This window comes from Cryptomeria japonica, chromosome 10 (genome assembly GCF_030272615.1).
Source record: "Cryptomeria japonica chromosome 10, Sugi_1.0, whole genome shotgun sequence".
NCBI classification, from domain to species: Eukaryota; Viridiplantae; Streptophyta; class Pinopsida; order Cupressales; family Cupressaceae; genus Cryptomeria; species Cryptomeria japonica.
Window position 1 is genome coordinate 525,825,448 of NC_081414.1, and position 27,408 is coordinate 525,852,855.

Consider the following 27,408-nt stretch of genomic DNA (forward strand, 5'->3'; position numbering starts at 1 on the left):
GGAAAAAGAATATATAAATGATGATTATGGGGGGGGAATTGTGAGTTTGAATATACACAATAGGAAAATTAGAGGATGTTATAGTTGAAAGAATAACACACATGACACAAACAAGAAGAGGGAGGAACGTGTCCTAGTAAAGATGGTAATGTGTTATCAACATGAGGATATTTATTTATTGAAGAGATAAACAAGAGGGGATAATGGACATCAAAGGTAAATCCATAAGAGATAATAAAAAAACATAAAATGAGGGAATCCATACCCTATAAAAGATGTCATGACATTCAATCTCTATGGAAGGATTATGTTGTGTTTTAATAAAGCTAAAAGAGGGGGGGGAAATAGGAAATATATCTCCAAAAGATACCATGGATACAAAATTATCTTGCATTTCACTATAATTATTTATGCCTTTATCAATTTGTGGGTAATATATTTAATACCTTTACCTTCTTTATGAAAGTGTTCTTGAATTTGAACAAGTTTTGAGCCACCATCTCATGAGGATCAAGCTCTATCCATACTTTTGTATAAATTTAGAGTCAAGGGCATGGTCTTTCTTGAGTGAAGAAAGAGAAAAAGAATATGATTAGCCATCAAAATTATCAATCTCTCAATTATTATTGCACTCATAAGAAGTTTGGAAAGGATGGTTAGTGTGTGGAGATGTGGTTAATGTGTGGAGTGATATGAGGTTGATATCATTGGCCAAATCTATAATGATCCATCAAAAGAGGTATGTCAATGTCCTTAGCATTATTTCTATAAGATTCCTAATTTGATAGTGACAAATCAAGGGTACCCTAATCATCTTCATTGAGTTTGGATAAAGTAGAGGGATCCTTGTGTGTGGTAAAGCTTTGAGGTTCAATCAATTGGCAATACATGAAAGGATATAAACATTAGATTTGTGAGAAAATCTGAAACAATGATGAAGCATACACAAGACTACTCTCATAGTGTGGATCCATGGACACCCTAAAAGTAAATTATAAGACAAAAACTTCAACACAACATGGAATAAAGTATATAATGTAGTGTTCCTTAATGTAATAAGACCTATAATTTCTATTCATATTTTGTTAAGCCTTTTAATTGTAATCTTAGACTTACACAAATTGGATGTATCAATTTTGATCTTATGCAAGAGGTCTATATACATTAGATGTTCAATCCCAATCCATTATCAACTAAAGCAAGTTTGATGGTGGTTGTCCTATATCCCACCACTATATGTAAGGGTAATTTTTTTACAATGATGGAAGGGTTTGAAAGTCCATTAGAATCAAATGTAATTATTTCACTATTATTTTAGATGAATTTTAGCATTGAAGCAACATTTGTGTGACTCATAGTAATGTAACAAACATTTTCTAGGGCTTTTTGCATGACACCTTATAGTATCAAATGCATGCATTAAATTCTGTCCAAATATCTTAGATTGACTATTTTCAAGTGGATCAATAAGCTCATACTCTTTGTGAACTTGTGGATAATGTAATAGTAGGGGCAAGTTGAGAATAGTGATTTGAATTTTTTGTTGATTGGCTAGGTATTTTTATCCTCAAGCCAATTTCATATACGTATGCCCCATGGCATGAAACTTGTGGCTATGATCTACCATTCAAGTCACAAGAAACGTGTTTTCCAAAAAATAAAGTAATCCACACAAGATAAAAATGTGAAGAATGAGGATAGAAGTAATAACATCTATGTTAAATTGTGTATTTTTATAAAACAAAATGGCGAAGGAGCAAAAAAATGTAGTGTGCTCAGAGTAGGCTTTGTAGGATCTAGGGTTTGAGGTTGGGCTCAACTTTCTAGGGAGGCGCAAAGAAGATCCAAGTGGATGTAAAGGAGGTTGTCACCCAAGATTCAAAGGAGATAGCCCACATGGTGGTGATAGGTAGTGGTTGGGGCTAAAAACATAGCATGAGGAAAATCTAGGAGTAGATTCACCAAAATCAGCAAGGAGCAAAGAAAATCTTTGCACTTCCAAAGGGTTTTTTGGTGGTTGATTTCAAGTGTGAAGGACGGAACATTTATGTGCAAATATGAATCCCAATTTTAATGTAAGGATTAGAAATCCTGCAGACAAGCATTTTTGGATTCAATTATACAATTTGTCACTCGAATAGTGGTCTAGGGATTGCTTATATAATAGGGTTGGAGATTGTTTGTGGAGAGTGATTGATGTTGATCTTGGGGAAGGGGCCTCGCTCTTCTTTTCCAAAATAAAGATTCTATCTATCAAAGAGGTGGCTCAGCATATCGTTTTGAATTTGATAGACAGTGAGTGGGTATAGGGGCTTGAGATCAAAGAGGGTAGGTTTTATTATTCTAGGTGCAACAAAACAAACCACAATGTTGGAAATTGTCAATTGTCACCCAAGTAGAGATCGACACCTAGGAATTTGTTCAATTTGGCCTTGCCCCCACCAGATTTGGCTTGAGAAGTATTAGGGGAAAATTATGTAAATCACATCTCTGATTTGAAGTCGGAGAACAACTCAAGGAATGGGTGCTCCGGGGAAAGAATTGGGAAGTTTTGCCTATCCCTATGGTGGATAAAGGTGTAGAAGCTTATATGTTTTGGGATAAAGAAGAGGCGAATAGGACAGAATGTCATGTTCCAAAAGCTAGGAGGGAGAGGATTTCAAATGACATGGACAATCTTCATGCAAAGTCCAACAAGTTTTTGCCTGGAACCACTTGAAGATGGAGAAATGGTGGTTTTAGACTTTGAAAGTTATTTCTCCGCTAAGAATGAATTGGGTATAATTGACCCCAATATGCTTCAATGGCACTAGGCAAAGAGAATAAATCAAGAAAAAATATGGGTAGGAAATCCTTCAAACAAAAGACAAAGGAAGAGGTTGCAAAGAAAAACTTCACTAGCATCAAAGCTTACATGACTAGATCCAAGGGAGAAGAAGCCTCCCTTAAAGGCCAATGGAGACTATATCATGGAATGTCAAGGGCTTAAATTCCCTTGACAAGTGGCACCTAGTAAGGCATCATTTAGAGACTCTAAAGGTAGACGTTCTTCTTCAAGAAACGAAAACAATTTGGATGAAGGGTCCAAGTTTCTTAAGTATTGCAAGATTTGGTAGGGGTGATTTCTGAAGCATCTGGCTCGGCTAGGGGCTAGGTGTTTTGTGGAATACTTGGAGAGTTTCTTTAAAGGTCTTGAGAAAGGATAATTCACCAATGACTTTTGAGGTTGAACCTTTTGGTTAGGAGTTTTATTTATTTATGCTCAATGTTTATAGTCCCATTAAGTCTAAAGATAATAAAACTCTCTAGACTACTCTTTCTGGAGAGATCAATGTGTTGGGAGATGCCATGATAGCACTTGGTGGTGATTTTAACGTCATTCTGGACCTAAATGAGAAGAGTGGGGGTTAAGCAAAGTTAGCATGGCAATTTTTGACTTTTGAGAGTTTGTGGATGGTGCAACCCTCTATGACTGTTCTCCAAAAAAAAGGAGTTTTTACTTGGACTGATCATAGAGTAGGTTTCACCTCTATCCCTAAGTGACTAGATTGGTTTTTTTTCTCTTTTAATTGGTTGCAATCTAGAATTGAATCAAACATCATTCTTGTCCTTGTCTTTGACCATTTATCAGTTTCTTTGGAGTTTGTCCCTTTAGTTGCTCCTAATAAAGGTTATTTAAATTTAAGAGCATGTGGTTTCGTGACCTTGCATTGGTAGGATTGTTGGGACAATGGTGATTAGAATGTAGGAATGTTAAAGGAACTGTGAACTTTCACTTTGTGCAGAGGCTCCAATATTTAAAGAAGAGATTTCAAAAACATCTTTAAAGAAAAGGAACAAGTTGAGGTTGAGTTGGAGGTGCTTAACAAAAAGGTTATCCTTATTCAATATGTTTGCAAAAGATTTCAAACTTGAAATGAAACTGAAACAAGAGCATTCAAAATTACTGGCCTATGAGGAGGCTTTTTGGAGGATAAGGCTAGGGAGACTTGGTTGGTGGTCAATGATAGGAACACAAAGTTATTTCAATCAGCGACAAGAACTAAAAGGATTTTCAACCAAGTTAAGGACATTGAAGGCCTAGATGGTAGAATTGCAAGGACAATGAAGGAGATTGAGGTTGAGGTGGTTAAGTTTTTCAGATCCCTCTTAGCTTTGGATGGGGCAATGGATGCTCAGGACATGAAGACTTTTTAGATAGTATTCCAAGGTGTGTTTCAAAGGGTGAGAGTTAGATGTTGGTTGCTCCTTTTTCTATGGAAGAGGTGAGACAAGTAACATTTCAATTACATCCTGACAAATGGTTTAACAACGCTTTTCTTTCAGAAGTGTTGGCAATTTTGCAGTGATGAGGTGTGCAAATTGGTAGACTTCAGACAAAAAAAAGAAGTTTGTTGGAGATATTAGCAATACTATTATTACGCTCATTTTGAAGGACATTTGTAAGTCATTTTCTAACTTCCACCCCATCTCTCTTTGAAACGCAATATATAAAGTCCTTGCAAAGCTACTCGCTAATTGTTGTAATTTGGTGTTGCCTTCAATGATCTCATAAGAACAAAACAGTTTTACTCCAAGGAGGGACATTATGGGTAGTAGTATTTTAGCCAACGAAACAATGCACTTTACTAAAAAAAAAAATCGAGGAGCATGCTTATCAAGTTAGATGGTAGTTGGGTGTATGATAGAGCTAAGTGGTGTTTTTTATTTATCATCATGCAAAAGTTCAATTTTGACCCAATTTAGTTGTGATGGTTGAATGTGTCTCTGCGGTACGCTAATCTATCTCTATCATCAACTCCCTCTGTCGATTTTTTCATTCCACCAATGGAATACAACACGGAGACCCATTGTCTTCAGCTCTATTTGTTGTCATGGCTGAGGCCATGTCGAGATCTTTCGAAAACTGGTAAATACAAAATAGATGGAGAGGTGTGCGGGTGTTGGATGGTATTGATAATCTAACTTATTTTTCAATACCAAGGCTATGGTACAAAGGAGGATTGTCGGTTTCTTGGGATTCATGATTGGTAGTTTGCCTTAAAAATATTTGGGTACACCATTGTTCAGTGGTGAAAGCAAGTCCAATTTGAGGGATGATGTTGTTTCCAGGTGTCAAGATTGTAGAAATTCTATTGCAGTCACTGATTATTAATCTCCTATCTCATAAAAATTATTTAACTGCTGAAAATAAATTTACAGCTGAATATCGAAAAATAACACAACTGCAACTTTACTAAAAATACGAAAGAAATAAGTAACACAAGGACACAATATTTTTGGACAATCGTCCCTGGAAAAACCCCTAAGGGAAAACCAGTTCTACAAATGGAAAATATATTAATCTTCAGCAATATAAGAATTACAAAAGAATTCCTTGCCTCTTATTGGCAGAACTCCGACAAACTCCTAATATCTCCTGCTGATATCCTCCACTGCTATATCAACGCTATCACTGCGCCTCTTGCTAACACTGCAAGACTATTTGCTATCACTGCAAATTCTTCTCAAGACTTCTTATTTTCCAAATGACCCATGACCCCTTTTTATACTACTTGTTGGAAAACCAACGGCCAAGATTAATTCAAACCAACGGCTGAGATTAAGACAACTCAATAACCAATTACTAATTTTGGCTATGAGGTGTCACCTAAAAAGAGCCACTATTAAATAACAATTGTTTTTATCCTAACAATACTTGTTTGACAAAAACAACCATTTTATAATTCTAGGTCAGGACGAACAGCTGTCCAAAACTACCCATAACTAATGTTGTTATTTCTGGGTAAGGACGAACAGCTGTCCAAGCTACCCATAATTAACACTCCCTCTTAGCAAGGAAGCTGTTCTGCACGACACCCATCTTATCTCTTAAGAAGATGAATTTTTCCTTCCCCAATGCCTTTGTTAGAATGTCTGCTACCTGCTCCTCTGTAGGTATGTACTGCAGCTGAACAATCCCCCTCTATACACAATCCTTGATGAAGTGATACCTGATGTCTATATGTTTCGATCTATCGTGAAACACTGGATTCTCAGTCAACTTGATGCAACTCTGATTGTCGCAATGTATCACCGTAGTCTCAACCTTCTGACCAAACAAGGCTACTAGCAACTTCCGAAGCCATATAGCTTCACACGTCGCCATGCTGGCTGCTATGTATTCTGCTTCTGATGAACTCAAGGCCACAGATTTTTGCTTCCTGCTGAACCAAGAAACAACTCCTGATCCCAAGCTGAAACAACATCCTGAAGTACTCCTTTTGTTTGTTGTACTGCCTGCCCAATCTGCATCAGTATAGCCTATCAACTTGATACCTTCACCTCGAACATATCTGATCCCGTACTCAACTGTACCATGAAGATAACGCAACACATGCTTAGCCGCCGTCCAATGCACTCTCTTTGGCTCTACCATGAACTGACTAAGAGAGTTTACTGCAAAGGCTATATCTGGCCTAGTGTTGACCAAATACATGAGCGAACCAATCAACTGCCTGTATAGGGTGGGATCAACATCCTTTTCCTTGGATGCATCTACCTTCCTCCAATTAGTGATCATGGGTGTAGACATGGCTTTGCAATCTTCCATCTCGAATCTCTTCAAGATTTCAATGCAATATTTCCCTTGACCAAGGAAAATCTCTCCATCAGTCTGCCACACCTCCATGCCTAGAAAGTAGTGCATAAGTCCCAAATTCTTCATCTCAAACTCTTCTGCAAGGTCCCTCTTGCAATCCTCTATGAGTCCTAGCGCACCAGTAAGAAACAAGTCAACCACATATAGAACAAGAATGAGAACCTCACCCCCAACCACCAAGTAGTAGAGGTTCGCATCAGCCTCACTCTTCACAAAGCCCATTTCCTGCAAGTATATATCAATGCGCTCATACCACGCTCTGGGAGCCTACTTGAGTCCGTATAAGGCTTTCTTTAATCTGCACACGTGGGTCTCTTTGATGTGTGCTACAAAGCCTTCTGGTTGTTCTATGTATACCTCCTCCTTCAATTCTCCATTAAGGAATGTTGTCTTGACATCCATTTGATGGATCTGCCATCCCATCTGTGCTGCAAATGAGATTACAGCTCGTATAGAAGTATACCTGGCCACAGGAGCAAATGTCTCATCATAGTCTATTCCCTCCTTCTGAGAGAACCCCTTGGCCACAAACCTCGCCTTATATTTCTCGATGCTACCATCTGCACCATGCTTTATCTTGAAGATCCAGTGCGATCCAACTACTGCTCTATCAGTTGGTCTAGGCACTACCTCCCATACATCATTTTGCATTATTGAGTTATATTCCTCAACCATAGCATCTCGCCATACCTGATGCTTTGCAGCTTCCTGATAGCTGGAAGGTTCACTATCTACCAACTGGCTGACTAATGCCACATAGTCATTGAACTTGGCTGGTTGTCTCCTCGGTCTTGTACTCTTCCTAGGAGCTCCCACAGACTCCTGAGTATCCCTTTGTATGTCTTGAACCTCATGGTTCCTACTGCCAACTGTAGAGGATGAAATATCAACCTCTATATCATCTAGATGCATATCCTGCTGCACCAGTTGCTCCATACTCTGTGAATCTTCACTACCTCAGTCTATGCTTGTACTAGTAACTGTACTTGAGCTTTGTTGTCCTTGACTTGGACTTGGAGCTTTCGTTGGCTGCTCACTCCGATCATCTGCTGGCAAATCTCTGGACCTTCTAAACGCCTTGTCCTCCATGAACTTGACATCGCGTCTGACAATAATTCTTCTGGTCCCTGGAATGAACATCCTATATGCCTTTGAAGTTTCACTATACCCAACAAAGTACCCCTTCTCTGCAGTCTGATCTAACTTGGTACGTGTGTCTCCAGGAATAAGGCAATATGCCAAACTCCCAAATATCCTGAAGTGACCAACATCTGGCTTCTTCCCCGTGAAAGCCTCCTCTGGTGTCATTTTCCCTAGTACCTTGTGTGGAACCCTATTCTGAATGTAGACTGTTGTACTACACGCTTTTGCCCATAAGTAGCGGGGCATGTCCTGGTCATGTAGCATAGCCCTTGCTGCCTCCGAAATAGAACAGTTCTTCCTCTCAGCAACTCCATTCTACTGTGGATTGTAAGGAATAGTCCACTCTCTCTTGATTCCTTCTCTGGTACAGAAATCCTAGAAGTCATTTCCTTTGTACTCGCCTCCATTGTCTGACCGAAGAACCTTTATCTTCCTTCCTGTTGAGTTCTCCACAAGAGCCTTGAACTCTTGGAAGCGACTGAAAACCTCATCCTTGGTCTTCAAGAAGTATATCCAGGTCTTCCTAGAGAAATCATCAATAAAGGTAACATAATACTCATATCCTCTGAGAGACTTTGTCGACATTGGTCCACATGCATCTGAATGTACTAGATCAAGAACACTCGTAGATCTGGTGTCACTCCTTGGAAAAGATGCTTTCGCAAACTTTCCCAACACACATCCCTTACATACATCATCATGCTCTGTGCTCGCCTCTGGAACACCTGTCACTGTCTCACGAAGCAATCTAAGTGCTCCATGATGAATATGGCCCATCCTCCTATGCCATAGCTCTCCAAGATCTCTAGGGTTACTGCTGCTCATGAGTGCCTTAGGAGTATCAAACTGTAACCTATAAAGGCGACCACTCCTAACTCCAATAGATACAGGTGATTTCCAATCTTTATGCTTAATCAAAACATGCATCCCTCTAAAGAGAACATTATACCCTTTATCCTGAAGGACAGATACAAAAACCAAATTCATACCTAAGCCTGGCACATGCAACACATCATGAAGAGGAATTACCTTTCCATTCTCCCTCTGAAGCTGAACAGCTCCTTTCCCAACTGAGTTGAGCTTGGACAAGTTCCCCATAGAGATCTGGATTCTGGTGTTCTCCTCCTTGTAGCTGGAGAAGTACTCTCGAACTCCTGTCATATGAAATGATGCCCCACTGTCTATATACCAGACACTCTGTGAGGTTGAGCTAATCATACAAGCTATGAGTGCAAACTCATCCTCCAATCTACTAGAGAGCTCCTCTGCACTTGCTGAAGCTGCCACTTGGTTCTTTCCCTTCTTATCTTTCTTCCTTTGTGGGCAATCGCTGACATAGTGGCCAAACTCGTGACAACCAAAGCACTTGACCTTAGATAGGTCCTTCTTCTTCTTTTCAATTTGTGAATTTGCTCCTTTGCTAGATCCCTTCTTTGTTTTCCCCTTTCCCGCTAGGGCAACATTTTCTTGTTCTACCTCACTTTTCTAACTCTTATTGTTGGCTCCATTGACAAGGCTTAGTCTAAGCTCCTCCTGAGTGAAATCACTCCAAAGTCGATCCCAACTTGGTAAGGTGTCTCGTCCATTAATAACTTGAACAAAGACATCCCATTGCTTAGTAAACCCATTTAGGGCTATTCTTACTAGCTCGTCTTCATTTGGCTTATCTCCAACAGCTGCTAACTCGTCCTTGACAAGTCTAAGCCTGGTGAGGTAACTTGTAACATCTTCTCCCTTGTTCATCCGGGTATTCCTCAATTTTTCTCTGAGAATCAGCTTCCGGTTAGTGGTAGCATTCTGGTACAGATTCAAAATGGCGTCCCACATCTTCTTCGTTGTATCTAACTCTGCGATATGTGGAACAACATGGTCCTTGACACCATCAAGGATTATCCTCCTCGCCTTGGCATCATCCTTCTTGTATGCTGCAAGTTTTACTGGATTTGTAGGTACAGCTATAGTACTGGTAACATATTCCTTGATACCATTCTCTTCCAACAATAAAGAAATTCTGGCTTTCCAGACACCAAAATTTGAGGCACCATCCAATCTATCCTGATCTCTCAAACCTGCTAAGGCCATCTCAAAGAAATAAAGGAAAACAATAACTCGAAAGAGGTCAAACTCAAATTTCTTTCCTTTGCTTAGGGTAAACCTTTTCTACCCTCAACAAAGCTCTGATACCATGTAGAAATTCTATTGCAGTCACTGATTATTAATCTCCTATCTCATAAAAATTATTTAACTGCTGAAAATAAATTTACAGCTGAATATCGAAAAATAACACAACTGCAACTTTACTAAAAATACGAAAGAAATAAGTAACACAAGGACACAATATTTTTGGACAATCATCCCTGGAAAAACCCCTAAGGGAAAACCAGTTCTACAAATGGAAAATATATTAATCTTCAGCAATATAAGAATTACAAAAGAATTCCTTGCCTCTTACTGGCAGAACTCCGACAAACTCCTAATATCTCCTGCTGATATCCTCCACTGCTATATCAACGCTATCACTTCGCCTCTTGCTAACACTGCAAGACTATTTGCTATCACTGCAAATTCTTCTCAAGACTTCTTATTTTCCAATGAGCAATATAAGAATTACAAAAGAATTCCTTGCCTCTTACTGGCAGAACTCCGACAAACTCCTAATATCTCCTGCTGATATCCTCCACTGCTATATCAATGCTATCACTGCACCTCTTGCTAACACTGCAAGACTATTTGCTATCACTGCAAATTCTTCTCAAGACTTCTTATTTTCCAAATGACCCATGACCCCTTTTTATACTACTTGTTGGAAAACCAACGGCCAAGATTAATTCAAACCAACGGCTAAGATTAAGACAACTCAATAACCAATTACTAATTTTGGCTATGAGGTGTCACCTAAAAAGAGCCACTATTAAATAACAATTGTTTTTATCCTAACAATACTTGTTTGACAAAAACAACCATTTTCTAATTCTAGGTCAGGACGAACAGCTGTCCAAAACTACCCATAACTAATGCTGTTATTTCTGGGTAAGGACGAACAGCTGTCCAAGCTACCCATAATTAACAAAGATCATATTTTCACTTGAAAATGCAAATGGCTAACCTTGGTGGGGAGGATTACTATGATTAAATTTGTAATGGCCGCTACACCAATCTTTGTGATGTCTTGCTTTCAACTTACTAGTAAAGCTTTAGGTCTTTTGAAGAAATTTTTGACGTGAAGGACAAGAGGAGAAGAAAATACTGTTGATCAATCGGGATAAAGCATGTTTACAGAAGGAGGCGAGAAGTGTGGGTCTAAGAAAATAAAAAATGCAAAGCATGGCTTTGGGAGCGAAGCTGATTTAGAAGACGTATAGGGAGCCTCAAAAACTATGGTGCACGATTTTACAAAGAAAATATTTTGACAGTGATGATCCAAGCAGGATTTTAATGATTATTAACTCGAGTGGAGGTTCTACCATGTGGAGGTTCATTTGGGATTGCAGATCGATTATTATCGATCAATTGTCATGTAAGATCAACGATGGGAAGCTGGTGAACTTCTAGGAGAACTCTTGGGAGGGGCATGTCCTAATGAGAGACGTGGTTGGTTTTGTCGATGAGGTGGAAGTGCTAAAGAGTTCCATTGGCACTAAGGTAGCTGACAACTTAGATTCAATGTTGTCGATTTCACATGGAAGAATATTGAGCACTTACCGGTCTCACAAGACTTTAAGAGAGCCTTTAATGCCGAATTGAGCAAGATGAAAGTTTTTCTCAGTTTGGAAAACGATGTCATTTTTTGGTATGGGTCGAAATCTCGTTATTACACTGCAAAACTCAAGTATTAGATTTAACGGGTGGTTTTTAGTAATCTCGTTGTTTGTTACTAAGGTCAAATCCTTCTTATGGACAGTGTTACACAAGCGCATCTTGACCAGGGAAAAGCTTCATTCCCTGTATTCAAGGCCCAACTCGATGCTCCTATGTAAGGATGTGGCAGGGACGGTTGTAAAGATATTGGTGGATTGCACTTTTTCTTCCCAATGTTGAGACTAGATATAGGAGAAGATGGTGTATAAGGGGCCAAGACAATTGTTAATTTAAACGAGCAGAGAAAAAAAATATAATCAGCATAAAACATTAGAAAGAAAAATAGCACAAATGAAGACACGAGACTCGAATTTATAGTGGTTCACCATAAAGGCTACATACATTCTCAAGCACGGAAAACTCTTGTATTAATCGTTACCATACCACACCAGACATGGACTACACACAACCATTTATACAATCACATTCAGCTTTGAAACCAAGAGTTGGGAGAAGGCAAATGGTCATGTGATCGTTGAGTTTCACGTTCCCAACAATCTCTCCCATGAAGACCAACTGGTATAGCCATGCAATGTGACATCCCTCCTTCCATTTCAAATCTCATAGTGTAACTAGCCTGCAAGATTTTAATTTTGCGAATTCTTGTTCACGTACACTTCGGATAAACCTTCTCTAAATTTTGTCAAACTCAATAAAAGCTATTAGTTGAACATCTTCTGTTTGGAGAACAATTTCCTCCTTACTCAAACTGTAACCAAGACACTCTAGGTCCATACTATAGATACCAATTAAAGGATCGTATGTGATCCCCAAACCAATGTGCTCTTGAATTCCAAAACCAAATAGCCTCTATCATTGAAGTTTCTTAGAAGAAATTCATACTCCTTGACTAACCTTGTATAATCCTTTACAACTAACAACAGTATTTTTTCCACCTAATGCAAGCTCCCAATTATCATATGACCACTTCAACTCACATACCTTTGACTTGTAGACAACAACAAGAGAAGTGCCTCGTTGAGTCCTCTCGTTGGATCCTATGAGCAAGGGTGAATAAGACGGCTCAAGTCTAGAGCTCGAACCCGCACCCGAGACGAAGCTAAAGGCATTTCTGTTGGGGTGGATGAAGGAACAATCTTTAGGATCTCTCTCCATCGTCTCTAGTGTCGCAAAGGAAACAGATTCTACCATTGAAGCATATTGCTCTAGCACTTTGACGACTTCAAATAGAACACCCACTACGTTGCCTTGAAGCTACTGATGTTCCCATGTCAGTTGATCAACGGTAACAGCTCCACACCACAAAATCCCCTTAACAATTTGCGTCAACGCCTCCGTCTTATTCATCTCTACTGAAAAATATTTCACTACCGACCATCTTCACAAAAGGAGTTTCTTCTCCTATAAATTCGGCCATGTTCATAGTGATAGCAATTTTCCCTGGCAATTCACCTTACGGTGCTCCTAGTTGCAAACAAAAACTATCAAGGGAGGTGGAGATTGCAATTGAGCTTGCGAGGTGTGTCGGGGTTAGCTTTGCCACCGCAATATCCTGTGCAACAATGCAAGCGAGCAAGGTCTTCTCAGCGGCCTCCTTGAGCTTTGTAACCCCTGCTCTCCTTTGATCTCTTGTCGCTAGGCACCCTGAATCCTCCTTCGTCAACTCCTCTACTTCCAAATCATTCTGTGTTGCAAACAAGTCCCGTTGGGCCTTCCATCTTGCAATGTTCCAATGATCGCCTTCAGAACATCCAAGTGCTTCGCCCTTGCCTCCTGCATAAACTCCACCAACCGCTCAAGGGTGAAGGTCTCTATCATTTTCCTAAAATCCTCAGACGCCACTACTACTTCCACTTCCCGTTGGTCCTTCCCATCTTCCTAGGGCACAAAAAAACTACCTCTGAGTGCATCATGTGTTTTTGCCTTGAACGAGGGCTTGGACTTATCGCTCAATATCAATTCTTGACTCCCTATCTCATTTGCAGTTTTCGAACAATCGTAGTCCCCGAAATCCACTTTTTGTAGATTTAATTTGCCTCCGATATTAAATGCTTCCTCATTTCCAGGTCAAGCAACAACTTGGGCTTCCTGACCACCTTCTTGGTCGATATAGAGGCCTCTCATCTTAGTCGCTGCCAATTCTCTATGCTCTGCCACCTAACTCCAAACTGCATCCTCCACATCTCAGAAGGAAAACTCCACATCAATCCCAACTAGGGTATCATGGTGTTCAACGTTCACCACAGGGACATCATCAATTCCGCGGCCATCAAAAGTTTGGCCAATACGTGCCACAACTGCATCGAATCCAGCATCCTCATTTATATTTCTTCAAGTTCATCTTCACCTGCCTTAGCATCCACATAATTACTCTTTACTTCTTCATACCCTTTTTCTTCAGCCGAATTCTCCTCTTCTTTCCAGTCATCCCACCAATGTACACGACGCCTTGGCACAACATCACTCATTGTCGAGTCTAAGTTGCTAAGAAATTTTTCAATGACAGAATTGGCTTCATCGTCTGAACTACAAAATTAGTTATACCCATTAAAATATATGGGAAGTATTTGGAAGCATGGAACGTGAAACCATTATCCAACTCCCATATTTCACCTTCTTCTTCCATCTCTACTCAATCCAACCACGACTCTGATACCAATTGTTAATTTAAACGAGCAGAGAAAAAACATATAATCAACACAAAACAGCAGAAAGAAAACCAACACAAATGAAGACACAAGACATGCATTTATAGTGGTTCACCATAAACGCTACGTCCACTCTCAAGCAAGGAAAACTTTTGTATTAATCATTACCATACCACACCATACATGGATTGCACAGTCATTTATACAATCACATTCAGCTATGAAACCAAGAGTTGGGAGAAGGCGAATGGTCATGTGACCATTGGGCTTCACATTCCCAACAAGAATAACATAGTTGATCTCGTCCATGCCTAGAAGAGGAGCTTTTTATGGATCAGCTTGTGGTGGTCTGCTCCATCTATAGTTTTTCTTGCATATTTGGAAAGAATGGAACATGGGGATATTTTGCAATGAAGAGAAAAATGTTGGTTTTGTTATACAAAAGATCAAGGCTGGGTTGAGCGAATTGTTGCATGCCAAAATCCAGGTGTGGATGGATGGTGAGTTCTCATTCTGTAATAATAATATTCTCAAGTGTTGGCCTTTGCTCAAGGTGCCACATGTGGTCAAGTCTTACACTAATAAGGCAAATTGATCACAGGAAAAGTGGCTTGTTCCTCTTTCGAGAAGGCTCAAGCTGAACTTTCATGGTGTCTCAAAAGGCAATCCTGGTCAGGTCGGCATTGGTTGTGTTTTGAGAGATGCTAATTAGAAATTGTTATGAGTTGCTTTGAGGAAGATTGGTGGGGCTACCAACAACAAGGCTGAATTAGAAGGTTTGTTTAGGGTATTTGGCTGTGGAATTCAAAGGGGCTCGATGGAATCGACATTGAGGGGGACTCTGGATGGATGGTGAGTTCTCATTCTGTAATAATAATATTATCAAGTGTTGGCCTTTGTTCAAGGTGCCACATCTGGTCAAGTCTTACACTAATAAGGCAAATTGATCACAGGAAAAGTGGCTTGTTCCTCTTTCGAGAAGGCTCAAGCTGAACTTTCATGGTGTCTCAAAAGGCAATCTTGGTTAGGTCGGCATTGGTTGTGTTTTGAGAGATGCTAATTAGAAATTGTTATGAGTTGCTTTGAGGAAGATTGGCGGGGCTACCAACAACAAGGCTGAATTAGAAGGTTTGTTTAGGGTATTTGGCTGTGGAATTCAAAGGGGCTCGATGGAATCGACATTGAGGGGGACTCCTTAATTAACATTAATGCAGTCAAATAAAAAAAATATCAAATTAGAAATTACAAGGGTGGATCAATTGGATATGGGATTGTTTGGATAAATTATCAACTTTTTTATTAAATGTGTTTCGAGAGGCCAACAAAGTGGCTAAATTTTGGGCAAACCAAGGTGTAACTCAGGATGAGTTGGAGCAAATAGAATCTAGTCAGGATTGTTGGGAAGGTCTATAAGATATTATTGAGTGGGATTCAAATTGCAGTCAAAAGTAAGATATGATAGGGTACTTGTTGATTCTGATGGGATTTGTTGGTTGGCTTTTGTTTGGATGTGGCTTAGTTACATGAAGAGGACATATTGTTGGGAGTGGAGTAGGCTTCATAATTATGTCATTTTTTATTCTTTTAGGTGTTGCTTTTTGCTTACTTGGGATTGTCACTTGTCCAATTGCGACAAGATGGACTTGTGTTTATGCAGCATTATATTTAGAAAGTGTTACCTTGGAGACACTTCAAAAAAAGGTCAAGTGTCTCCAAGATAAGACTTGCTAAATACAATGTTGCATGGACATTGTTGTCAAATGACATGTCTTTTCCTTTCTTTGCCACTGACATTGTCGATCTTGGGATCATGCATCATGGTATTCAAGCATGTAATGAGGCTATATATCTTGCTCCAAAGTTGTTTATGTTGCAATAGTTGCTAGAAAGAATTTTGGTGTTAGATGCAGGTGTGCAGAAGAGATAGTGGACCAACAAATGTGCAGGTTGTTCAAGGCCGAGGAGGATGTAACAAGAAAGACAATTAAGAAATCATTAGAGAACAGCGCTTGGGTGATGATCATATCCATGATGGGGTCATCTTGGAAATTTTCCACACTGATGTAGCTCAGATTACCGATTTTATGAATCAAACGAGAATTTGTGCTCATCATCTGGTGAAGTAGGAGATCGCCCATGAGGTGAAAATGGTAATTATTTCCATCAAAGTGGTTCTTAGGAGCGGGTTCATTGCTAGAATTTTCAACTTTGAAAGCTCTGAAGAAAAAACAAATTGTTGCTCAGGATTTGGATCTTTACAAATAAGGATTGAAGAAAATAAATTTCTCCTTTTGCGAATTTTATTAGTGTATTTGGTCACTTGTTTTCCCCTCATAGGTTGAGAGGATTAATGAACTAGTAGATGGTATTATGACCATCTTGCATGATGTTGTAAATATGCTTTGAGTCAATAAGGGAGTTACCCCCTTCGATAGTGCTTATCTAGAAAAAAAATAAAAATAAATAACACCTATGTTAAAAGTTGCTTTCAAAACAACCATTTTAACATAGTTAGAGCTAGTAAAAGCAAGGATTTGGTTGTAACATGATATGAAATCCTCTCTTTTAGTATCAATATACCTGCCATTAAGGCCGCACATTATAGATTTGATGACCTAATCGATGTGGCATGGAGGAGGGACTATGGGATGAGCATTATTAAGACAAGTTTTAAGAACAAATGTGGGATGATAATCTTTTCATAAGTTCATTTATTCAAGTATATTTTAAACAATAGTAAGAAAAATATTGACAAACACTCTATAACATTGTATAATTAGTTGTAATGTAATGAAATTAAGTCATTAATTAAACATAGATAAATTCACTATAAACAATTATGTCTAAAGACCATGGAGTAAACCCAAGTAAGGATTTCGTATAACATATGCTTCACAAAGGTTTAGAAGATAGATATGCACAAGAAGAAAAACAAGGTTATACAATCATTGGCATAGGAAGTATAAGAAAACTTGTCGTAATGGGTGATATAGAAGGAAAGACTATCATGATTAGAGAAAATTGAAGTGGAAGAAGTCATGAATGTAGGGAAAAAATAGGCTTGGATACAAAATATAAACATTAGAAATGCAAGATGATAAGAGAAGCAAAGGAATTTTGTAATGCCCACCAAAATACCCTAGAGAAACTAAACATCTAACATGCAAATGGAGATTAAAAATATATATATATATTATTAACATCTAACAACAATTGTTGCAACACATAACGTCTCCATCTAATTACATTCATTAACCATTTAACCAATATAAACATAGATCATTGCTCATTTCATCAAATAACGCAAACGGAAATAACATAACATCATTAACCTTTCCCTAGGGTACTTCAACATCATTACTTAGTTCACTACCACAATAACATCCTACACACATGATAGGTATATTTCATCTTGATTTAATGCATCACATTCTAATTCTCTAACCATGAGATATGCAACCTACAACATTATTTATCCCTCATGATATGCATAATTTCCTTTTTACCGGTGCATCTATATGACTCATTCATCTTCACTAGATCTAATTAACACCTTCTACCATTTTGTTTCTTAATCTACGAATATTCCTCTTTCAAGATTAATTTACGTCTAGCTTGCTTCCTAAACATTTCATGGAATAATACAGTTGAACTACAATGCAAATCCAATTCTATTCCACCCATAACCCACTTTTATTTCCACGAACCATAAGATCACATCTCTACAATAGTACAATTTCATCCCTAATGTTTCATTACAAATATGACTTAATTTTAATTCCAACTACAATTCATCTTATAAATGCAAGTACATTAAATACATCATGAGTGTATCGCTTTCTACTACAAGAATCCATTTACTATATACAATAATATTACATTACATGCATTCCATCTTATTCATTACATAAATTTGCTACAAGGTACATCCATAATCCATCATGAAGAAGAATCCACATCCACGCAAGAAGAATCCAAGAGAACATCCCAATGGCTAAAAAGCACCAACCTCCCAACCATGTGGAACCAAAGGAACCAAACTCCGTGCTAGGGGATGACACAAGGTCCCAACACACACTCTAAACCTAAGTTGACACCCTAACCAAAGAGACTAACTACACAAGGACTCGCATGCAAGAACTCACACAATACAACAAGAATGAACTCCCAGAGGCGTATAACTCATCAAGATATAAATGCATCCAATAAGGCATAATCATAAATCATAAAGGGGAACACATGTAGGAGTGGAGTATCATCACATGCCATCCTCAAAACATAATAATATAAGGCACTAGCCTGATGGACATGTGGATCCATCTCAACCTATGAGAGACTAAGGGAGATTAGCTTATCGTCTTCACGGCCTTCTCATGCTTATCCTAAAACATTTTCCCTAGGACTAAGTCATGAGGCTTAAATCAATTTATCATCTTATTAATTAATCTAGCTACCCAACCCATCAATTATTAAGTTATCATGTATTTACACATCATGGTAAACTCTAATGTGCCCTGGTGGTCTAGACTTTGTGCATCCTTACAAGGAACCTCATGCAAGCCTATCTCTCGTGACCCCGGATATCACAAGGAAGCCCACTCCCCCTAACATGGTCCAACAATAAATCACAAGAGGCTCTAACCAAAATAAAACATGGAGATAACACTCATATGCAGCCAATAACTTCCACGCGTACTCTCACAACATATGCTAGGCTACAACAACATCAAATTTAACAAAATGAGCCTCTTGGCCAATAAATACAAAACATATCAAAGCCATTAAATCTGCCAACAGATAAGAAGATAACATCACAGCAAGGCCAACTCACTTGCTGGTCCAAAACAACAATATAACTTACTCATCAACCATGGTTCATCAACATGGAGAGAGCCTAAAATATCCACAAAGACATGGAGAGGTAAAAATACATTAAACCATCAAAATACATCAAAATTAATCAAACCCAAAACTGGAAAATATTAGCAGACCTCAATAAAGCCTCTGGTACAAAATCAACTCGGGACAATACCTCAAAAATGACTAAAACTGAGAAAATACATAATACAAACAGTTTAGCGCTTTTATCCCATAGAACAGCGCTTCTATCAAATATAACAGTGCTTTCACTTCATAGGACAGCGCAAATACATCCTTTAAGACAACGCATGCATTCCCAAATTTGCACTTACGTCTTCTGAGACAGTGCTTATGTTGTGCAAAATAGCACAAACACAATACAGAACAGCGCATTTACACAAATCACACGAAAAACTCAAAAATCTTGTGGGTAAAATATAAAAATTCAGACTTAACCAAAGGGCTCGAAAAATACATGAATAGTGACACCCAAAAACAAGAAACATTAAGGTATAAACAAGGTAAAACAATTCTAACTATAAACCAAAATCCAACCAAATTTTCTTCACGGCAATACGCATACATTAAAATCAAAATGCAAAAGTAAACGAACTCCAAGCTACAACCTAAAGCAATGGAATGAAGTTGAAGAAGAGCTCCCACAAAGCCAAGCCAAAATCCAACCAAACTCCAGCCAAAACCAAGAGTAAAAATCCAAAGCCAAAGGAAAAATGCTTGCAGGAATAATTTCTAGAGAATAGCCAACCCGAAAACCATCACGGGAATGAAAATAAAAGCAACAATAATCAAAAACCCTAGCCTCAATTTCGGCCAATCAAAATATTTCATTTTAGAATATATTTTACCAACCCATCATATATTATAATTTATTCTCTCATTTTGAATTTAACCAATGAGAGTGAAAGGTAGGTATAGTAAATATAAAATATATTTATCCAACAAAGTGGGAATGTTTTATTATTATTTTAATTTAATGTGCTCATACACCCCACTTAGGAAATAAATGTCAAACTATTAAATAAACATAAACTATAAATAAATAATCTAAATGGAGATTAAAATTAAATAAACCAACGACTAATAAAATAAATTAAAGAACCAAATAAATATTAGATGTCAAATAAATACTAAACCATAGAAAATCAAATAAATAATTAAATAATCAAATATCATTAAGATTAAATCACAATTATAAAATAAATATTAAACAACAATAAGGCTTACCAAATATTAAATAATCATAAAATCAATAAACGTTAATTATCAAATAAATATAAATATCAAATAATTAAATATTCAAAACTAATAAATTAAATACATTAAAATAAACATTACTAAATATAAAACCACACATCAAGAGCCACATAATTACTTTCACATAATCAAGTAAATCAACCGTCATTAACCGTACTCACAACACCAAGAAGACCAAGCTTACTAACTAACATGGCAAATTATGCCAAGACGCAGACGACTCTCGATGAACAACTTAGACCTAGAGTATGTGAAGGGAACTCATGCCATCTCCGAACCACATAAGTCAATGGAACTAAAGACACACTCAGACTTGTGAAGCCAGGTGGAGTCGATGTTTGGTACCTGCAAAGTCCTGCAGCCACAAAACAACATTACAACATATACATATATAGAACAAGCAAGCGATAGAGAATCGCGACGACACATCTCGCTCGCAATGAGTGATGTGGAATTGTCTCTATCACGAAGACAGTCAAACAATAGTCAAACACATCTCATCAAATGTAATCATGAAGTAGGGTTAGCGTAATCATAATCATCATCAAAACCATGATACATCTAATCTATCAATAATCCATCACATAGTGAGCATATAAAATCCATCAAGCACATATATCATCAAATCACATGATCAATCATGATAGTACCAACATCCATATAGATCATCAAAATAGCATATGTCCAATAGTGTCTAACATCAATAATAAGTAATTGAAGCACATGAGTAATCATCATCCAAATCATCAAACATAGTCTAGATAAGTCTATCAAGCATAATATAAAAGTCCACTCTAGACAAAATAGGTCAAATCAAGGGTGGACACTACAAATTCATTCAAAGGAAGAAGTGTTGAAGCCTTCAATTCAACAAAATGAAAAAGAAAAGATAGATTATTATATCACTTAATCTTGGATCACAATATATAACAAAATATTGGATGTTGATGATTCTAGTAAATTAACTAATTGAGCTAATATTACTAGTATAAATAATAAATAAAAGTCAGAAAGAAGGTTAGGGATTATTAATATGGCGATATCTCATTGTTGTTGTAGAGTAGTTGTCTATAATGCTTTGTGTCAAGTTTTTAATGTGAAAACTAAGCTATTGCAATTTATCTACAACTCTTCTTGCACTCTATGACAAACTAGGATGCAACCATATATAGTTGTGTTCCTTTTGACATAGTCTTGTCTATGTAATGTATTTTTCACCACCTATAATAAAATTATGGTGTATCCAAATGTTTTTCCATAACACCTTTGGGGGGTAGTCTTAAGAAAGTGGAATTTCAAACCTTCCTCGTTGATTATCAAGGCCCATGAGAGATTTAGTAGATTAAAAGTTCCCCCAAAAATGTGCAAAACGATGAGGTGATCAAATTGTCTAGTATTAGTGTGAGTATATTAGTCCAACTAGGGAGGTATAGTAATGGAGTTACAAGTATATCCCAAACTTACGGTTCCTAGCATGCTTCATATGGCTTGTGTGTGCATGTGTTACTATTGTTTCTCCCTACTTGAGTTTTATTCGATTCAAATAATTAAATTATTTTATTATTTATGCTCATTTGGACATGGAAGAGGATAGGGATACAAACTAGAGTGAAAATGGTAGATGTTAAAATTTGAAGTATATTAGTTGAAGGATGACTTTTTGTTGAAATGTACACTTACCATGTTATATTCCATTTGTTCGAAATGGGAAAAGATGCAAATATCTATCCAATCCAATTGTTTCCATAAGAGAGGTAGATGTCAAATTTTCAAAAATGTTGTTTTTGAATGTTGGGGACACTTTCATGTGCATTTTAGTCTAGAGGACAAAACCACAAGCATAGTAGTATCCAAGATGATTAGATGGTGAGGATTAAACTGGAATAGGGATTGTCAAGGCCTAAAAGGTTGTTTGTGAAGTAGGTTAGGGGGTCATGGACATGTATCATACCAAAATGATTATAAAAAGTTCATAGTACTATTTATTAAAGCAAAGCAGCTAAGAACAAGTGCTAAATGAAAGGGAAAGGTGCTAAGTAGGAATTTTTCATTAAGCGCCTACCTAAAACATGAACAAGATACAAGTTAATTAGAAAAAAAAACTATATATTATTTAATTACAATGTTAAAGAGAAAATGCATGAAATTTTAATAGTAAATTTGGTATAACATGATCTAATATGCTTCTACCAAAACTTGTGTGAATAATTCACATGGGTCCTTTGTTATGGGTGGTTCTTTTCTTTGCCCCCAAATTTCTAATAATGAGATTGAAGCTCAAACCCTAATAGAAGGCATCCCAATGGCTATCAAGAAAGGGATATAAAAATATAAATTTTCATTATAGAAGAGGGGCTCCTAATAGTTAATTAATCTATGCAAAAAAAAATGGATGAGAAGACTTAACAGGTTTGATTCTTTATAAAAAGAAGTTCTTTTACTAAAGGACTCGTCCCAAAAGTTGAGCTCAAACACATTGCTTTCAAGGGGGCAACTCAAATGTTGATCCATTGGCAAACAACTGAATAGACCAATTGCCTTTCTCAACAAAGGCATGCTTGAGTCCTTCACGATGGCCAATATTGTGAAGATTTTATTGGAAGTTTAGTGCCACTCACCTATTTAAAATGAAATAATAATTTGTGTGTAGACGAGATGAAAAGTGTGTGTCATTCTTTGGTTCAAAATTGAAAATCAATGACAGAGAAATTTATGGAAAGTAGACATGATAATTTGGAATGATTTCATTCTAGGGAGATATTGCTCCACTATTTTGCATTTAGTGGGGATCAAGCATGTGGTCCCAATCGTGTGCACTTTTATGTGGCAATTAGTGACTTTTTATGTAGCTTATTTCTCATCTCCATTTGCATTGGTTGTTATAGTTAGAATATAATTATGGCTAAGAAACATACATGCAGGGTTAAGGTATTCCCCTTATGAAGGAGTCACCTCAAACTCAAGCTTAAAAAACATTTGTCTATGGATTGTCCTCTCTAAGGATGATATTGGCTTCTTTGTCGAACATATATGTAGTGCTCATGGAATGGGGAAGGCTAGAGTGTAGCGGAGTCGAGCTTCCACAACTCATTACTTCCAAATTAACCTACCAAACTAGCTCGACTGAAGGGTTGTATGAATGGGTCCTCCAATTGGTCATAGGAGAAGATTGACCTCTTAAAATTTAATATTATAAACTTTATGGAAGAGACTGAGCATTGTAGACCAAATAAAGTAGAACATAAAGAGTGGTCCTAACATCTTAGTGCTGAGTGGGAGGTGACCAAGCTATAGAGAAAGATTACTGTACTTAAAAAATATTATAAAGATGTCTTTAAATATGTGGAGGATTTGAGAACAATGTATTGGAATGTGAGATTGACGATCACCAGCAATGTCACATTGCCTATGTTCAATATAGAGGGCTTTGGGGAGCCTTGCAGCAGCCCATGGTTGAGACAAGGGTCGTAATTCAACCCACTCAAAAGAGCATGCTAGTTGGTAAGAGTGTTGACAAAGCTTGTCAAAAAGAAAGCAAATTGAGTTGAGTTCTAAATCGACAACAATAACTCTGATCGACTCCATATTGTGAATGCTTTTGGGTTCACTATTGGTAGTTCAGATTCAAAGGAAAGACTCTAATGGTTGAAGTTTACATTAGCTTGAAGCATTTTGGAGTCGAGTTTATTTCAATCTCTAGATTTTGTTTCTCATTGTTTTTAGTGCTTTTGTCTTATGTGTCTATCGGTCTTACTCCTGACTGGACCCAACTGTTTTTTTTGTAGTTGAGGTTGTACTTGTACCCCCTGGGTGGTTTTATTAAGCTAGCTTCAACTACTTTTATTGGTGTAATTTTTACATTCTATGTGGCCAAGGGCCCCCCGATAAAGGATATTTTTTATATTTTATATGACCAATTGCCCCAATAGACTAACTATTGAAAAATAATAATAAAATGGCAATGGAAGATTGCAGTCCAAAATAATCATTTTATATTAGGCATACAACAATCAACAATCATTCAAAAAAATAAAAAATGGAGCTGTGTGATGAGCAGTAGAAGCTTAGGCTAGCAGTAACAGAGGAGTTTGTTGGTTTGAATGCTTGCTAGTGATTACTACGAGGGAATTGCCAATTTGTCAATCTCCTTCAAACTTGCACCAATCAAAATGGCACGGGCAGGATGCAACGTGGCACAAACCCACACAACAAGATTTTGTACCGAGGGTCGGTGCAAAGGAGGTGAGGTCTATATACAAAGGCCAATTTGGAGGGAGATCGATCATCAAATAAGCTACAATGGATCAAAACTCAAAAAACATAACGATAGGATTTTGTGCACTCTTCAAGAGACTATAAATGTTGGAAATAGTCTGATATATTCCAAGCACATTGAATCTACATAGCCCCATCACATCACAAATGTAATGATTTCTGCCACTATATATTGTCTACTGTTGTAGATTCTGCTTCACATTTCCCAAAGGAAATGTTTGTACTAATGGAGGATTGGAGCATAGTTCCCCCTCCTCGAGAATTTCCTCTAAACAAGTTGAACTTTCTTGTAAACAATCTTAGAACTTAATCAAATTGAGAAAGAATGTGGGGCTTGTGATTATTTTTGGGAGATATTCCTATCAAAATTGACCAAGAGATTCTAGAACTGATTGTCTCTGACTTGACCCTTAAAGGATTCCCAAATGATTTTGTGGATATGATTTTGATTTGCAGATTCTTTGGGAAGAAGCATGAGTGGAAGAATTGAATCAATAGATGTCAAACACTTGGCTGAATTGCATTCCCCTTCATTTGGCCAACCGTTTCTTCCAAGCTTTGTTCCAATTATAAAAAATGATGGGACTTATTCTTGATCAGAGTTCATGGTTTATGGCTACGTGATTTTTTTCAAGACCATGGGCACCACACCTTGTTCCTCAAATGGAGAAGGTTTCAACAATTCCCACAAGTTTGTTTATATGTGTTGCCTGTGGGAATGGAAGATATAAAAATGTTAAGTAAAACTAATAGCTTGCTTGGAGAATTCATTTAAAGAAGATTCCTAAATTGATAGGGAGCAAAGTATTTTCAAATGCATGTGTAAAGTTAACACTCTAAAACCTTTGATTTACTCTTTCTGTGTAAGTTCCTCTATGGGCTCTTCTTCGAAACATTGACCATGGGAGCATACCATTAAGTTGCTTTAGATGTAGAAAAATTGGTCACAAAATCAGGCCTTGCCCTTCAAGTCCTGTGCAGAATCAGTTATATCAAAACAGATATGGAAGCCAGAGAATAATGAACCCAGCAACGAATTTGTTTGAAGGAATCAGCTACAATTCTTTGAACAGGAACCTTCAATCCTCATTGTGATCTTCTCTTCCTAAAATGCTTGTTGTCCCTGTGGTCTATGAAGACCCCTCTATTCAAATTTCTGATCACAACATGAGCTTCCAATAGACTCCTCAAGAGGAGAATGTATGTCTAGAAAGTGCAAGGAAAATTATTGTTGAGTGAACCTAGTGTTGTGACCTTTTCACACATCGCCCCATTGAAAACAGGGACCCCCCTCTTTCCTACTTTATGCATTGTTAGTTTAGGGTTTTGGCAGCATAGTGGGCAATTTTGAGTTCTCGTGCCTGAGTCTCGGATTTTTTATCATGCCTAATTGTCATTTAGGGTTTTTTTGAAGTTATAGGATCAAGCACGTAAAGTTGAGATTTTAAATGATCCTAATTTTATCTAAGTGTAGACCTTTGAGCATTAACGTGTTTTTGAACATCTACATTGGTGATTTTTAAGTGCTAAGGTGTTTCAGGACCTTTTGGAGTTGTTTTCTCACTCCTAGGAAGTTATTCAAGTTGATTTTGCACTTTATCTCGATAGGTTTCCTTGTTTTTCACTCAAATTTTTGGTGAAATTGCCTAAGTCCATATGAGTTTTATTGAATTTTGCAGTTTCCTACTGATTTTGAGTGGAAAAATCATCATTTTCCGAATGAAAATCCATATTCTAAGGGTTAAAAGGTCAAAATTCCAAACTAGAGGTGTTTTTCCCCTCATATTCCTGACTACCCATGATTTTCCCCACTCAAAATCTAGACTGGACATGGATTTCCCCTGGAATCCAAACATGTCCCATTTTTCCACCATTCAAAATCCATATTGGGTGCGATTTTCCACCAGATGACTAACAATTTGATTAAGTGTTGGAGATTTTCCTGACAGCTCACATTTTTCCACTGGGAGTGTGGATGAAGTTGCGGATGACTTTTATGATGATTCCTGACATGAAGCGATTTTCCACCAGGACCTTTTGTGACGAGATTTTGTGGATTTTTATGCAGATAATGATTCCAAACCCTAGGTGAATTTCCACTGGGAATGTTTTGAAGATTTTTGTGTCTGGGTTGCTATCCAGATTAGGGTCGATTTTCCCCCAAAGGAGTTTTTTATGCCAAGTGGAGAGATTTGACTTGGAATTCTCATTCCAAACCCAAATCGATTTTCCCCTGGACCCATTTTGTGCAAGTTGATGAATTTTTGATAGGGATTTTTTATCCCTACATGGTGCGATTTTCCCTTAAAGGGGATATTTTAATATTTTTTAATGATTTTTATTGGGATCTTTTGTCCCAACTAAAATCAATTTTCCCCTATTGGCCATTTTGATTCGAATTTTGAAATATTTTAAATAAATGGGCCCCAAATTTAATTATTTTTACAAAGTCTGACGATTATTTAAATAATAAAAGCAATTGATAAATGATTTGCAATGGGCATTTAATAATTTTCACCTTCTAGAAGCAAATCGACTTTTGCCAGGCAAGTATAAGTACAAGTGGTTTATCCCACATTGCATGTGTGGTGAAAATTAAAAGGCAAAAGCAAGTTTAAAAAAAGGAGGTCGGCATTATAATATTATTATTATTACCAAGTGTGTTGCTGATTTGGACGAATTTTCTCCAACTGACGAATTTGGTTGAGTGTCAAGTTGACACCATTAAGACTTATAGTCGATTTCCTT